Source organism: Vidua chalybeata, chromosome 1, assembly GCF_026979565.1.
Source record: "Vidua chalybeata isolate OUT-0048 chromosome 1, bVidCha1 merged haplotype, whole genome shotgun sequence".
Taxonomy (NCBI): Eukaryota; Metazoa; Chordata; class Aves; order Passeriformes; family Viduidae; genus Vidua; species Vidua chalybeata.
In genome coordinates, this window is record NC_071530.1 from 38,517,049 (window position 1) to 38,532,258 (window position 15,210).

Here is a 15,210-nt window from a genome sequence, read left to right on the forward strand (position 1 = left end):
CCATAACCCACTCACACCACAATCTAGTGTATTTTCCTTCTAATTTTAATTCTCCTTTACAAGACATATACTCAGTTTCAGATCTTATATGTATTCCATGTAACTTAAGCATAAAACAGAAAATATTTTTTTAGCACCAAACAAAAGCACTGTAAAACATCATTGACTGCTGAACTGTCAGTAGAGCTAACATGGCAGTAAAATAGGGTGCATTTTTCCTCTTTTAATTTTCAGATGAGTTTAGGCACTTCTCCAATGTGTTCATTCAAAAAAAAAAATCCAACAAAACAATTAATTGTCTCATCTAAGCACAATGCGGTTGAACCTGAAAAGAATCTAGGGTCACAACAGCAATCCCTACTAGAAAAAACAATCCTGAATTGTAGAAGGATTTCTCATTTATTCAGAAAATGCTGCACAGTAGTTAGCTAGTAAAGACACAGTTCTCCTACAGCTATGCACTCTTAATTCCATATACAGATAGTGTTTGTCGACCTCATATGAGTGAAAAGGTGAATATTAATGGTTTAATCAACTATATGTTAACATATAGCTTTGTTTTAATAAGCAGTGAAAAGGACGTGTGTATATTAAACTGCATTGTCTTCATGTGCGAGGCTGGGGATGGAAAGGTTGGCTTTTCCCATCAGTTGTACAAGCAGCATCTGTCAGCAGCACAAATGAGCAGCAGGCAGGTGAGTTCTCTCCACCTGTCCAGCCAAGATAGCAGTATAGGTGCTATGCTGTCTCCTGCCAGGACTCCCAGAGCAGTGCTTCTGCTCAACAGCACTTCCTCATTATTTCTGTAGTGCCTAGGACAGGACTGCAGCAGTGTGAGCCAAGCAGTCTCTCTCCCTTCTCATGGATCTGATCTTGACAGCTGTGCAGAGACTGTGGCTAAACATAGAGCCAAGGCAGAGAAACCAAGAGCAACTCCATTCAAAACTGGGCAGTAGCCTCTTCTATTCCTTATCTGTTGCCCTTCTTCTGGGGTCAAGCCAAAATGAGCCCATAACCCTGCTGGCAAGAGAACCTCTGGCACTGCTCCATGTCTTCACTTCCAACAGGGGCAGACAGGACAGAGCCCAGACAGGAAAAGGATCCTGAGGGAAAATGTGTGCCATGCTGCTGGGCACCACAGAGCTGCCTTTAAATACAGAGACTCCCAACACTACCTCTTAGCAGCTCCTGGAGAATTTGTTCACAGATGAAAATCATACCACCCAGGATAAAATTCACTGATGCACCACTAAGCACAGCACTGGAACAATCTGAGCAAAGCTTTTTGATAGGGGCTTCTTGTGGCACTGAATTTCGGCCAGGAGGTCTAAGAAAATATCTGAAGTGAAAATGAGTAGTACATTAAAGGAAAGCACACAGGACAAACAGGCTTGGTAGTTTGGATTTCCAGAGCTGCTTATGTGTGAAAACCAATTACCCGATTTGACACAATGGCAGGCTAGCCCGTGCTTTCAATTCCCTTGCAGTGGTGACTGCCATTTGCTTGGAAAGCTCTTCTGTTTAATGCTAGAAATGCAAAATCAACTCTGCCTGAGATACAAGGTATGATAGTCAAAATAGACAGAAAAAGTTGTAGTTAACATTATGGTAGGTTATAAACTGCAGTATCTCAGACTCTTCCTGTTAGGAAAAGCAGCAGCTCCAGAGGCTAATAACCATCTCAGGCATCTTAGCTGAATGCCCATGAGTTACTATTGGCTGTAAGTGCATCTAGAGAAGATAAAAAAAGTTCAGGAGCAAAAAGCAAGTCAAAACCTTTTCTGAATCTAATTAGGACAAATGATAGTACAAACTTTTATTTCCCCTTAGTTTTTAAAACAGTCAATTCTTGTTGCTGTAACGGACTCTCAGTATCACTTCCACCATTTATTTATCACCTGACTCACAAACACACACTGGTACTGTCCAGGTTTATCATACCACTGTTCTTAAAATTTCATACACTTCTATTTTAGAGCTCTTGCATCCCAAAAGATGTAATACTCCAAATCTCTGCAACATGAACATCCCCATGGTAGATCTTTCTGAGATGGAAGTAAATACAAAACATAGTAAATATGCAGCTAACACCAAAACAGTTCTTCAGACATGACCAAAGCACTGCTTGCATTTAACACCAAACAGGTAGAAAGCATTCTTTTAAGAGAGATGACATTTCTGAGTGTAAAACACAGAACAGCTACCATGGAGATCCTTTTGTTAGTCTAATTTCACTGGCTCTGATAGATTCTCTCTGAGTTGAATGAAAAATGACTACAGGGATTTCTTCAGGTCTCACATCTGAGCATAGCATGTTCTATACTCTTATCGAAGTAAACTCGGAAGAATTTTATTCTGGGATGCAGCAAGAAATAAAAAAAAAAATCCACCAGCATCCTCAGGAAATTCCTACATCATTAGGGTGCAGCAGAGGCCATTGTCCATAAAGGAGTGGCAAATCTTGGCTATTTGTCTTTGAAATGCTGCATACCATGACACCTCAAACCTTCACACTGAAAACTTTCATGAAGGACAATCTAATCAGCCTTTTTCATTGGATGAGTATACTTCAATTGGAAGCTAATAAAAAGCTTACTTTCCAGCGAGATATCCCTTTCTTTACACAAAAAAGTATGTAATCTAAAAAGGAAGCCTGAAAATTAGCCCAAATTTTAAAATAAAATATAAAATGTGATTTCCTACCTTATACCTTCAACACCTTCTAATAAATGCCATGCAGCTGTGGGAGGGCATTTTCAGAAGGGAGGAAAGTCCTAGGAAACAAAATGCTTTTAGTAGAATTCTGAATGGTTTCATTGAGTATTTTTAGCCTGGCCTCTTCAGAAGCTCTGCAAACATTTGCAAAACTCTAAAACAGAGCCAGGGTTATGTCACTATCTTTGGTACAAATAATTTGTTAGGAACTATTTTGTTCTGGCACAAGGATATATCAAGAGAGTATGCGTGAACTGGCTTGTTTTCTTTTGGATTAATGTTGTTTGTCAACTGAAGGCTGTCTTTATGTGGAAAGAGCAAGGTGCCAAGAAGCACATTTCACCATGCCAAAATTAAAGGGAGGAGCTCAGAAACAGTCTTTTATTACCTAATTAGTTTTATCAAATGACACAGATCAACCAACAGGAGATAACTAATAGGAAAAAGGGGTCTAATGAAAAAGTAAGTTATCAGCTGGATGCTCTCCAGAAAACAATTATCTCCCTAGGTAAACAAGTACTACTGTTGGGAGGTCAGGCACAAAACACAAGGAATGGAGGTCTTCTCAGGATACCAGCCCTTGGTGGAGTTGAAATGGGTAAAAAAAGTAGTAGGATAAACTACACTGAGAAGAAGGGATGACTTGTTATTAAAGAAGCTAGTATCTTCAGATAAAATTATTCCTATCTGGCCTACACATATCCCACCAGTTGTTTTTTTTATGAAACACAAATCAAGTACAGCCTGCTAGATTAATATCCTTATTCAAAATGAAAATTAGGAACACAATAAGAACAGCCATGTTCATCTACTCAAGAATAAATTACCAGAATAAGTTTTTTATAGCTTACAGGGAAAATGGCAGTTCACAGATCTTATTTTATCTTGACTACTCCCTAAGACTAGAAAGGATTATCACAAAAAGAAATACGCAATTTTAGATTATATTCTGCTTTATCCACAGTAACCAAATGTACCGCACATACTTACATTTCCTTTCCTTTATTTTCCCAATTGCATGAACTAAACTAGCCAAACAATTCAAACTCATGTGGCTCCCATTCAGATTACATCAACTCTTAATTCCTAATGTAAACCATACTTTCATGTTTCCCATTATTATTTACTTATCTAGTATATACCTAAAATATGCAAAACTTATCCGATTATTTTAGCTAGAAAAGTAACACCAGGCACACGTGATAGCACAAAGGCATTTAAGAAGCCTTTCTAAAAAATAAAAAAAATCTAAAAATGAGAATTTAATTGATTAAAGGCCTATGCCCCCCAGCAGCTTGAAGAAAAGCAACATTGATTTTTACGAACATTCCTTGAGAATTTTAAGTGACGCAATGGGGGAGTTTTATTATGCTATTCTTTCTCTTCCTCTTCCCCCTCATCCATCACCAGTTAATCTGAAAACAGACAGGGCAAAGAATTTATGGGAAAATGCTCCGTCTTTTGGGATCTGCAGTTCTACCTTTACTGCAGAGCTGTGGGGACCACAGGAGAATTTCGTATCTACTTGTTGTATGCTTTAGCAAGGACTGCTAGATGCAGAACTATGAAAGGAACCTAAAAATCAGTCTCTCTAAATGGAAATACCAACCACTGCCATTCCAGAACTATCCCAGAACACAAGAGTGGGCAAAAGATGTTAATGAGGACTTGGCACATCCTGGACAGAGCTGAGGAGTCCTGTTAGCATGCCTTTCCCTGCCCGGAAACACTGAGTTACAGAATAAGCCCAGCTCATACAGCTTGGTGACCCTGCATGCAACTGAGAGCACTGCAGGGATAGAGGCTTCAGTCTAGACTTGTATCACTGTTCCAGACTGTCATGACCCTTTCCAAGGTCATTCCCATCATTCCTGCACATGGAATTGGTATCACCATTCCTCCGTGTCGCAATGGACTTAGTAGGGTATTGGATTTTGGGGACTCTTCAGTAAGATAGCCCAAAAAAATAAAAGAAAAGAGAAAGAGCACATCACAGGAATGCAAATCAGTGAGCTCATGCAGGTACAAATAGAAAGCAGATTTAGTTGAGGAATAAAATAGTCAGTAAATGAACTTATTTCATCTGCCATCCACCTTTAAAGCCCTGCGAAGAAAAGACTCTAAGATTCATAACCTTCACAAGATTCCAAGTGACTCTGCAAAGAGTGGGGATTCCCTGCCAAAAACAGCCAGTCTTCACTTTCCTCTAGAGTCAGTCCTTGGCTGGCAAACCCTAACCACTGTGATATCCAGACCTGCATATGGATGAGGTCACTGACCATGATCAGCACATGAGCATGTGTGTGGCAAATCTCCATACATATGTGAGCCAGCTTTTCTCCTAACGTGTGATCCTTCATTCCCACAGAAGAGAGCAGTACCACTCTACTCTCTTTTTTCCTCTCCCAGCCCCACTACTGCTGCCTTCTTATTACTTTTTCCATTATTTTCATTTACTCTGGAACTGACTGCAAGGTATGGTGCCATTGTAAAATCCTCCTCAGCTCTGCCCACCTTGAAAAAACTGACAGAGGAGGAAAAACTGGCCAAGTCATGACAGTAAGCATGATGCCTTAGGTTTTAGCTTTTATGTTTTTCAGATTCTGTACTGCTTTAGTATGTAGTTCTGAGCTTCATACTAAGGGATGATAAGTTCTCTTCACAGAGGAGCTAGACAAAACAATTCCTTTTCCAACTTGGGACCAAGGACAATTGATCCAAATTTAAGGTCCAAGAGAATAAACAACATGGATTGAAACGAGAAAATCATGAAGGATGGGACTTCATAACCTAAAGCTATATTGGACAATTAACTCCAATATGCAAATGGACCAGAACCTATAAAAGTGAGAGACCTTGTGACTGGTCATCCATTTTGTGACCATTTGGGTTCATCTTGGGTGTAGCCCTGGCTGAGCTCTTGTACTGCCCAAGGTGTATCCATTGAGGCCTTCTAATAAATATCTACTTTATTCTTTAGCTCTGTCTAGCCTCTGTTCTAGGTCAGCCTTCTCAAGGCATCAGCTCTGGCAGAACCAGAAAAGTAACCACTGTCATTCTCACCATTAGCACCTGGATATTCAGCCAGCCACCTTCTTCCAAAAGAACTTGCCTGAACAACAAATTACTAATTTAACTGCACGTTCTTTCTCTCACAAAAGGTTTCTAGCATATTTTGATCGTATGTCCTGTGCAAAGATACTGGATTTACAAAATCTTTGCTTACTTTTTTTTCTTCTATCTTTTTCCCTCCTGTGTACCTTAAGAAACAAGTATCTATCTACCAGAGAACTAAGCAGCAGAGATTCCTGGACTCAAATTCCTAACTCAAACTTTTTCATGCTGGGCAATGATTTAGTTTAGTTAGGCCACTTAAATTTATACAGTTCTACCTACAATATTGTGAGAAGAGTCCTCCCACAAATGGGTGTATATCCCAGGGTACAGCCAGTGCAACCTCCCAAGATCATCATTCCTCCACGCCTACAGCATTCCTGCAGACAGCTTCTCTGAAAATTATAAGCTTTAAGGCAATGCTCTCTGCACACCACCTTCCTTCTCCACATCTCCCTGGTACGTTTCAGCCTTCCTGCCCCAGCATCCCTTACATCAGACCTGTTCTGGTGGCACAATGTGAACCCATTGAAACAAACAAGCTGAAGGAAAGGTGTTCATGCTTGCTGCTGTTTTTCCATAGCACACTGGGATTTTCCAGCAGGTCCTAGGAGTACGCAGCCTAGAGGCACTACATCACCAGCCTGCAGTCACAGTAAACAGTGACTTCTCCACACCCTCAGAGTTGATTTGGGAAGCATACTTGAATATAGGGAAAAAAAATTATTATGAGGAATGTAGGCAAGACAGGCCATCCAAACAAAAAAGCCTCACTTGACCAGATCACTGACCTTGTCTAAGAATGCAGGTACTGCACACAGGAAAAGAGTTTTCTGTGCTACTCAAGCTGCAGTTAACACCCAAATTTGTAAGCTGTTTTCCGCAAGGAGAAGCTGTGTGTAAGGTCAGAAGGCAATAAATCATGCTGCATTATGGATCAGCTTGTTGTTTAGGACACACACATGCAGAAATATCAAAGGCTTTTTTGAAATTAACAGTGAGTGATTATGAGGCAAATGTAATGAAAACACAACAGAGTCTCTTAGCTAGGGGTAGAGAATATTCAGCCAAAGGCTTCCTCTGACTCCCACTGTGAACAACAGTATGAAATATGTATGGAAATAAACAAAATGATGTATTAGGAGAATGAAGACTCAAGGCTTTGCACTAACTTATTGTTTTCCTGAACCATTAATTGCTAGACAGCTTTCTGTGTCACAATAGCATTTCAATTACTGAGTTTTTATATTATAAATTTACTGTATGTTTTTGAGGATGGACAAAAATTTTATAATTATTAAAACATGTCTAACAAGAACAATTATAAAGGATAACTGAGCATTTGGTCCTCCATTTGCTGTTATAAAATGCAATCTATGCAAACAGATGATAAGCAATTAACAGGTTTAACAACACATGCCATTAGCTGCAGTCATATTTAAAGCGATTCTTATGCATGTTAAGTGGATTATTTATTTAAGTGATATGCATTTCAGCAGAATACACTGGATGAGAGTGTGAGCAAGTTGCAGGCATGTTGACAAGAAAGTGGTCTTGTGAATTCAATACACACAGGTGGGAGCTGTGACACAGACCATTACCAAGGATTATCCAATGCTTCCTATAAATCTGATTTTCACTTGCTTATAATTTTGCCAGACTAATTGTTTGGGCTGAAATTTTCCATGTTGGATGTGTGGTTCAGGCTATTTTTTTCTTACATTAATCAAAGTGGTTCAGTTATTTCCAAGATAGAAGCCGGGGAAAAAAAAAAAAAAGACACTGTTTTGCCAAGAGAAAATATTATCTTCAGGAATTCAAATATCCCTCTTGTTTTAAATAGCAGAGAATACATTTTAGTCAGGGAAGTGGCTCTTGCCAGGCCAGTTAAAATCAGTTCAAATGTGATGACACTCCAAATGTCTGCAAAGTTGTGAGAGGTGCTAGATACAGGGTTTAATGTTGGGTTCCACTGAAAAGCATTATCCTCATGCGAAGAGGAAGCCGAGATGCCTTTGCTGCCATTGCTGCTGCCTGTGCCACAGCCCAGGATAGAGGTCAGGCAGCACAGAGAGTGGGACCAGGCTGACTCACACTCCAGCAGGGAAAACCTGTTAGAAAAAGGAAGAGAAATAAGGTATATCTGGCCCATACAGACCACTTATGCAGAAGAAGAGAGTGGATCCCCTGAAGAAGAGATTAAACAGAAGAGGATTTAGCTGACTGATAATGAGTTTATGATGAAAGGGAACAGACAGGGTCATGGGTGTGGTACAGCACTTTGTAAACTCTGTTTGTTGTGTGTGTGCAGCACTTAAGCAAGAATGAAATGCACTTAAAAGGATATAATAACTTTTTAAGTCAGAAATGTATAACTCAAAGTAATGTTCTCAGATACTGACTAAAACATACTGCTCCAAAATATTTAGGCCACTCCACACAGGTCTCCTGTTACTGAGACTCGAAACATCCTCAAAATTGCAGTCAGAAATAAACCTCTGTTTATTGGGAAAAGATCCCTCTTTTTAACATGTACATAAAAATACATTCCCTGTTTCCATGATTAGAAATTAACATATAAAAAATGAGAAACATGGTCTGAGGCACCTCTTACAGCAATCAGGTAGATAGTTTTACAGAGTTTTTTAAGGAAATATGCCTTTGAAAATCTTCCCTTACAAATCCAGCTATGTACAACTTCATTTTATCAGTCTTGTGGAAAGGACGCAGGAGCTACTCATCACGACAGCGAACAAAACATTAAACAAAAACCCTTCTGAAGGTCAAACTGTGTTTATTTTGTAACTACTGTGTAGTCTTGCACACACCACCTTTTACCTAGCTCTAGTAGTAGCAGACAATCCATGTGGGCAAAAACCCCCTTCGGAGCAGCCACAGCTCGGACCCTGCCATGGTGAGTTTGCTCCACCACAGCTGTGCCATGCCAGCACACCCTGGGTCAGGAGGCAGTGACAAGGACAGGGCAGCTCTGAACTGCTGTCTTCTGTGGGCAGAGAGTGGGATGGTAATCTGCCTCAGCACGGGAGAATTTGTGATGGTTTTCACTGATTTCTGCTGTGATTTTTGATCAGTAGCCAAGTGTTGGTTAATTATTGACCTTTATGGTATGGGTTGCTCAACAGAGAGAGGGCACTGGATGTGCAACTACACCACAGTCCAGAGCTGAAATGGAACAGAGTAAGGCAGAAAACTTCCTGTGACTGAGGGTTCAAGGTTGTGGCCAGTGATTAGTCTTTGAAAGATAGATTTTTTTCTTTCAATTTTCGGATCACCTTCTATCTCATTCACCTGTTGTCCTTTCAACAGTGAACTCCACTTCACACAACTAGTTGGTCATGTAATGAATTAGTCCTAAAGGCAGAAGATGGAGAGGAACGCTGGCTGTGCAGTTGCACCCTGCTGTTCTTCCTACCCCCTACAGTATTATTTATTCCCACAGATAGAAACTTCAACATTCATTTATGACAACACTATTTTCATGGATTACTATATGCTTATCAATGCCAACTTTCCTTCAGCAAAGAAAATCACCTTCTCCCAGGAGAGACTATTTGCAATTTCATACGAAGTGTGGCATCTCTTAAGTAGTTCTAATTTTAACAGGGGAAAGTACATCTTGTTTTACAAGGACAATGGAACCATTACACAGCATACCACTAGAACCATTTCAGAATGCAAGCATTTTCTTAGAAGAAAAACAGATCTCATTCTCTGTGAATTATTTTCTTATTATTTAAGAACTGAGACATTTGAGACTTGGCATACTATGCATTTAAGAAGACAAATTCATAAAAGCAAGAGATTCTGAAAGGTCAGAACCTTGAATTACTTTCTTCCATAATTTTTATATAAACTATTAGATAAACATCTGAAGAATTTTAATGGTAAAAAGGAGCACAACTGAAAATTCACAAGAGAGGTATTTGTCAAAGGCAGATCATCTACTCTCCAGTCCTGGTTGGCTGATGTGGCATACACTCCCAATAACACAGCAGAAAAATGGCCTTGGTGGACACATAGCTTCTCCTCCCATCCAGTTCTGGATGTGTTCAGTCTTAATAGTTGTCTCTGTGATTATTACTTCCCTACAAAATTAACTCTAGACATGGTAGAGGAATTATAAAATATAACTTGTACAGCAACTTATGGATTTATATTTGATCTAATTGCTAAACAGCCTACTAGAGACTTTCTAGATCTGGTCCCAAAATTACCATCAACAAACTATGTCAAAATGTGTGTTGGTGCATACAAAGAGAAAAGAATTGCCTCAGAAAAGCAACACAAAGCACCAAGTGAATTGGAAAGAGTCTGTGAAAGGCAGAGGGCATGCACTGTAGCTCTTTCATGCTCTGGTTGGTTTTTGTGAGCTTGATTTATGTATAATTAACCATTTTTTCCCTGCAAACAATTTCATTTGAAGCTGTGCTATCATTTTTACCCCCCATTCTCCTGCCACAGCCACATAAAACGGTCCAGTTTAACATGATGACAACTGAAACACGCTGCCACAGCAAGAGTCCGAACTTCTATATTTGCATAAAACCCCACTCTTGTCTCCCTCCTGCTCATCCTATCATCACAAGAATGAAAGAAATTCATAAACTGTAACTCTCATCTCTAGTAGAGCCTTGGACAAAATTCAAGCTTGATAATTAATTACATTCTGTCTCTCCAAATTCCCACACTAGGCTGGCTAAGAGAAATAACTCTTCTCTTCCCCGCCTAGACAACAATGTTTTAGATGGCTAAGGGACAAAGCATTTCACCTCTGAGAGAGCTGGGAAGTTAACGAGAAAAACAAGAGATATCCTTATCCAAGTGATATCCTAACACTTGGATAAGGCAACAGCAGTAGATGAAAGAGTACTGTAGTACGTTTTTAGTGTATGTCAAACCAAAAGCTAAATCATTGTTCTCTAATTACACTTTCTGTCAGAGAGTAAAAGCACAGATTATCATACAGGACAGGTAACTGTGAGGAAGATGTCTGAGTGACTACAACACAAGCTGAATGATTTGGGATAGGAGGGTATTTGAGACAATTCAGATATGGTTATGAAAAGCTGATAAATCAGTACGGTAAAATATATTTATGTATAGCACTAGACCTCAATAAAATAGAGAAGGCATCCAAACCATTTCAGTATGTGAGTATGAAGCATTAACACTATACCATGATCTTAGACAGCCATAAAAAAAATCACTACCTCATGCCACTATTCAGTAAATTACCAATATATCAAGATAAGAAAATTATTATGACACCTGTACTACACACGTAACACAAACCACTTATTGTACAGGGATTGCAATAGGACTTTTCTTCTGAGCTTGATATATGAACACTATAACCTTAAGCAGCATTCTTAAAAGATTTTATTTATGGTGTATTTCACATGTATTTGTAAAGGACTTAATTCACTTCTTTCCCTGCAGATTTCTTTCCGTTCTAGTACAAAAGGGTGTGTATCATCACTGAAAAACATCACAAGGCAAGGCTGGCATGAATGGTCTTGCTAGTATTGTATATACTTCACACTGACAAAAAAACAGCGCAGTTCTGGAGGTATCATCAATAAAACCTGTGTTGTCCTTCCTTAGTCTGGTGTGTATCATACTTCCTGTCCATCTCCATCCACTCTTTTAAAGATAATATGCAACTGTGAGGCTGTATCCATGCAAGAATAAGACATTAATACATGGTATAAACTACTTTTGCATTGATCGTAAATCGAGACCCACTTTCTGTTTAGTTAAGGCTTCTAAAAACTTTTCTGGTTCTAAACCAGAAGCAGAGTAATTTCAATCCAGTTACACTTGAAAGCTGGTGTTGGAATCCCATCCAATTCTTCATTCATTCAACTCATATTCAATCTGTAGGGCATAAAGACTCCAATATTCTAACACAGATAAGGTCCAACACTATAAGCATAACAACCATAACATACACTCACATTCTGATGCACCCTGTGCATGCTCTTGAGATGAAGAGGGTCATGAAGGGAAGAGGAGGGGCAGGCACTGATCTCTTCTCTCTGGTGACCAGTGACAGGACCCAAAGGGAAAAGGCTCCTTACCCAGAGGGTGGTTGGGCACTGGAACAGACTCCACAGGGAAGTGGTCACAGCACCAGCCTGACAGAGTTCAGGAAGCATTTGGACAATGCTCTCAGGCACATGAATGACTCTTGGGGATGGTCCTGCACAGGGCCAAGAGCTGGACCTTGTCGATCTCTTCCAACTCAGCATATTCTGTGACTTTGTGAAATTTGCAGTTTGCACTTTTGAAAAGTGCAGTTCAGGCACTAAAGCATTGGAACCCTACTCCCACATCACCACCAATGTACTGGGCAGAGACATAAGAAAACAGCTCAGGTAGAAAATTAGTATCATCAATTTTGCACAACCAATCAATCTTGTTCAGCAGCAGAAATGCTGGGTCATTACATACTGGCTGAGAGAGGCAATAAAAACTCAAATCTTTCTGAGCACAGAAATTGTAAGCAGAATGTTTGTGTGAGTGTTTCATTTATTTTTATGTAAAGAACCCAAACCAAGAACATACACACAAACTTGTACATCACTATTTGATTTAGAATGGATTATCAGACAACACTCTTATAAGCATGGTCATCAATATTATGGTATTCTTGCTCTTTCCATATTACTTTCATCTAGGGAAGATTTGCAGCATACAAGAGCTCCACAACTGCTTTTGTGCCAAAACTAAAGGAAAGCATCACAAGTCTCAACACTGTAAATCACACTTCCTTCCTCCTCTTGGTCACAAAACATAATTACAGCTGAATCTAAGCACAACAGATAAATTGCTCCCACAGTGTTTTGCATGGACATCAAGCCTTTCATCTACAGATTCTAACTCTCCTTAGATATTTGAATTTAGGTCTGAAGACCCCCCCCCCATAATACTCAGCTAGGAGAACTAGATTAACTGACTATCATTGCATCAGGGGACATAAAATAAGTTATTTACTTGAAATTATATTCCCAGTTTGAAGAGGATTTATATACCTGCTTTTCAGACAATGCACTGAACAGCTCCCTCACTCATATCTGGCAGCGCAGAGAGCTACTAAAGGGAATTTGTGCTCCTAAACTCATGATGATGAAAATAGCCTCAAAATAAAGTGCAAAAGCTGTTAATTTGCCAAGCTATCCTGAGCAGGAGGGAGACAACAGGAGCAATATATGCATTTCCCTGAACAAAGGCACTTAGGCTCAATCTCCTCAGGATCAGACCTATTCTCAGAGCCTGTGCAAAGAAAAAACCACGTTAAAGAGGGGAAAAGAGTCTGTTGCAATCCCATTTATCAGCTCTCATCCGGGTGGCCTCATAAGAATACTGGACTTTTACAGAACATTTAAAGGAATGAGGGATTGGACTATCATTTGACAAGTTATGGAGGCCACATCAACTCATACACAGATCCTGAATGTACAGATACAACATAGATATACTTTATGGGTACAGTTACACCACATAGATACTCATCTACTGCTCCTGACTGACTGATCCTCAGCTTCAGCACACACTCCAAATCACTTCAGAATCCAGGACTTTCTTTAGTAGTTCTCCCTGCATCTCTGAAATCTTTGGTCACAGGTCCTAGCTCTTCCTAGGGCTGGAGGCAACCCTTGAAATCTGTAAATCTGTTACACACTTGAGGAACAAAGACCAAACTACAGCACATCCTTTGGGTCTTAGAAGGACTTTTGCTAACCAGTAACTGCAATAGAACTGTCTCCTTGCAATGCTTCGTTTAATTCAGTAGCAATAATCATGGAGGTTATTGCCTTTGAGCTTGACTTTTTTTCAGCTGTTTATGAGCTTTACAAAACATCCTCTACCTTTCTCTGAAGGTCATGGGACTCCACGTGGATATGGTGATAATAAGGTCAAGGCATTAATCTGAAATAAGGACTGAGACTTCAAAACTTTGGAAGGAAATGTATAAAAAGAGCCCAAAACACCACAATGCTAACAATGAAATTAATTACAGTAAAATGGTCAGTCTGCTTTTCTAAGATTTCCAGGCCATCTGAGATATTGCTGAAACGTAGCAACTTAACTAGCAACAGTCTGATGTAAGTGATACGAGCTGGATTAAAAAGCTTTTTTGGTTTCAAAGAATAGACTGGAACATCACCTGGAAAAGTGACTCTTTGGTAATACAAGCCTACTGATGATTTTCATTTACTACTTGTATTTTTAATGTGTATGATTCAGTTCTCCACTTATTAATTTTATGTCCTTTGTAATGGAGTGGCTGGTACCACTGTAAAGCAAGAAGAGAATCAGTTTTGCAGATTTTAACTGAAAGGCAGCTAGTAATAAAATAAAATATATGAACATCTGGATCAAGAACATCTTGAACAGGAATTTTAAAATGGCTCACACAATGGAGTCATTAAATTACAGAATTACTGAACATTACACACATTACAGAAATGTTGCTTATATTTTGCTTTACTGACATGGTAAATTAGCAGCTTTGTTCACTGTAACACACACTTTTCAATTATCTGTTCAGATTTATCAGCATAACTGGATTTATTACACACATGTAGACACCTGTTTTATAAAAGCAACCAACTGTGCCAAAACGACCATGCTGGAATCCTCTGGATCTCATCCAAGAGGAAACACTTTGAAAGCATCGCTGAACTGCCCTAAGAACCCTTCAGTTTTATAATGAGGATATCAGCAGCCAAAGTAGAAAATAATTTATGAATTGCTAATCTCCACAGCAAAAAGACTTGAGAAAAAATGCTATATTTTTATCATTTGGCCATTATTACACATCATGAAGACCAAGACTAGCAATTCTTTCCTTGTGAGAAGTGGCTGGTATCTTTCCTGTCAATCTAGTTCTCTTCTACAGAAGCATTTAAGTTTTACTCATAACAGAGGAAAAAATGAAAGGCAAAAGGATGAAAATGGGAAAAAATCCCAAATTCTCATACAAATTCAAATAACACAAGGCTCTTCTGACAGAAGGGCCTTTTTTTCAACTATTTCCATGTACCACCTCAACATTATGGGGCACCTCCCACAGAGATACCCTTCTTTCTAGGGCCACTGCTGGAGGCCAAGGGGGACACCCTCTGTGACATCTCAAGTATCACTGTGCATCAGCATGTTGGCAGCTGAACCGAGGCATTAATTACATTCCCAAACAAGAGGCTGCAATCAATCAAAGGCACGCTTCATGATTCACATTTGGTGTTGAAAAACCTTCTCTGTCAGGAGTCTCATGGGAGTAGTTCATGACAGTAACCCCTGGGGGATTCCACACATGCCACACCACCAGATTAAAGGATGCTTCCAAAAGGTTTC

The 15,210-nt window shown here is 39.4% G+C and overlaps 1 protein-coding gene across 5 annotated transcripts in view; it reads right to left on the reverse strand.

Annotated features, from left to right (window-relative positions):
• THRB (thyroid hormone receptor beta) overlaps positions 1–15,210 on the reverse strand; it is a 155,552-nt gene that overhangs the window by 81,463 nt on the left and 58,879 nt on the right. Inside the window, exon 3 of one of the 5 annotated variants that reach the window (XM_053948770.1) lies at positions 2,704–2,774. The exons of the other annotated variants lie outside the window; for them this stretch is intronic. The gene's annotated coding sequence lies outside the window, so the exon portion shown is untranslated. The remainder of the gene's footprint in view (positions 1–2,703; positions 2,775–15,210) is intronic. 5 annotated transcript variants of the gene reach the window in all.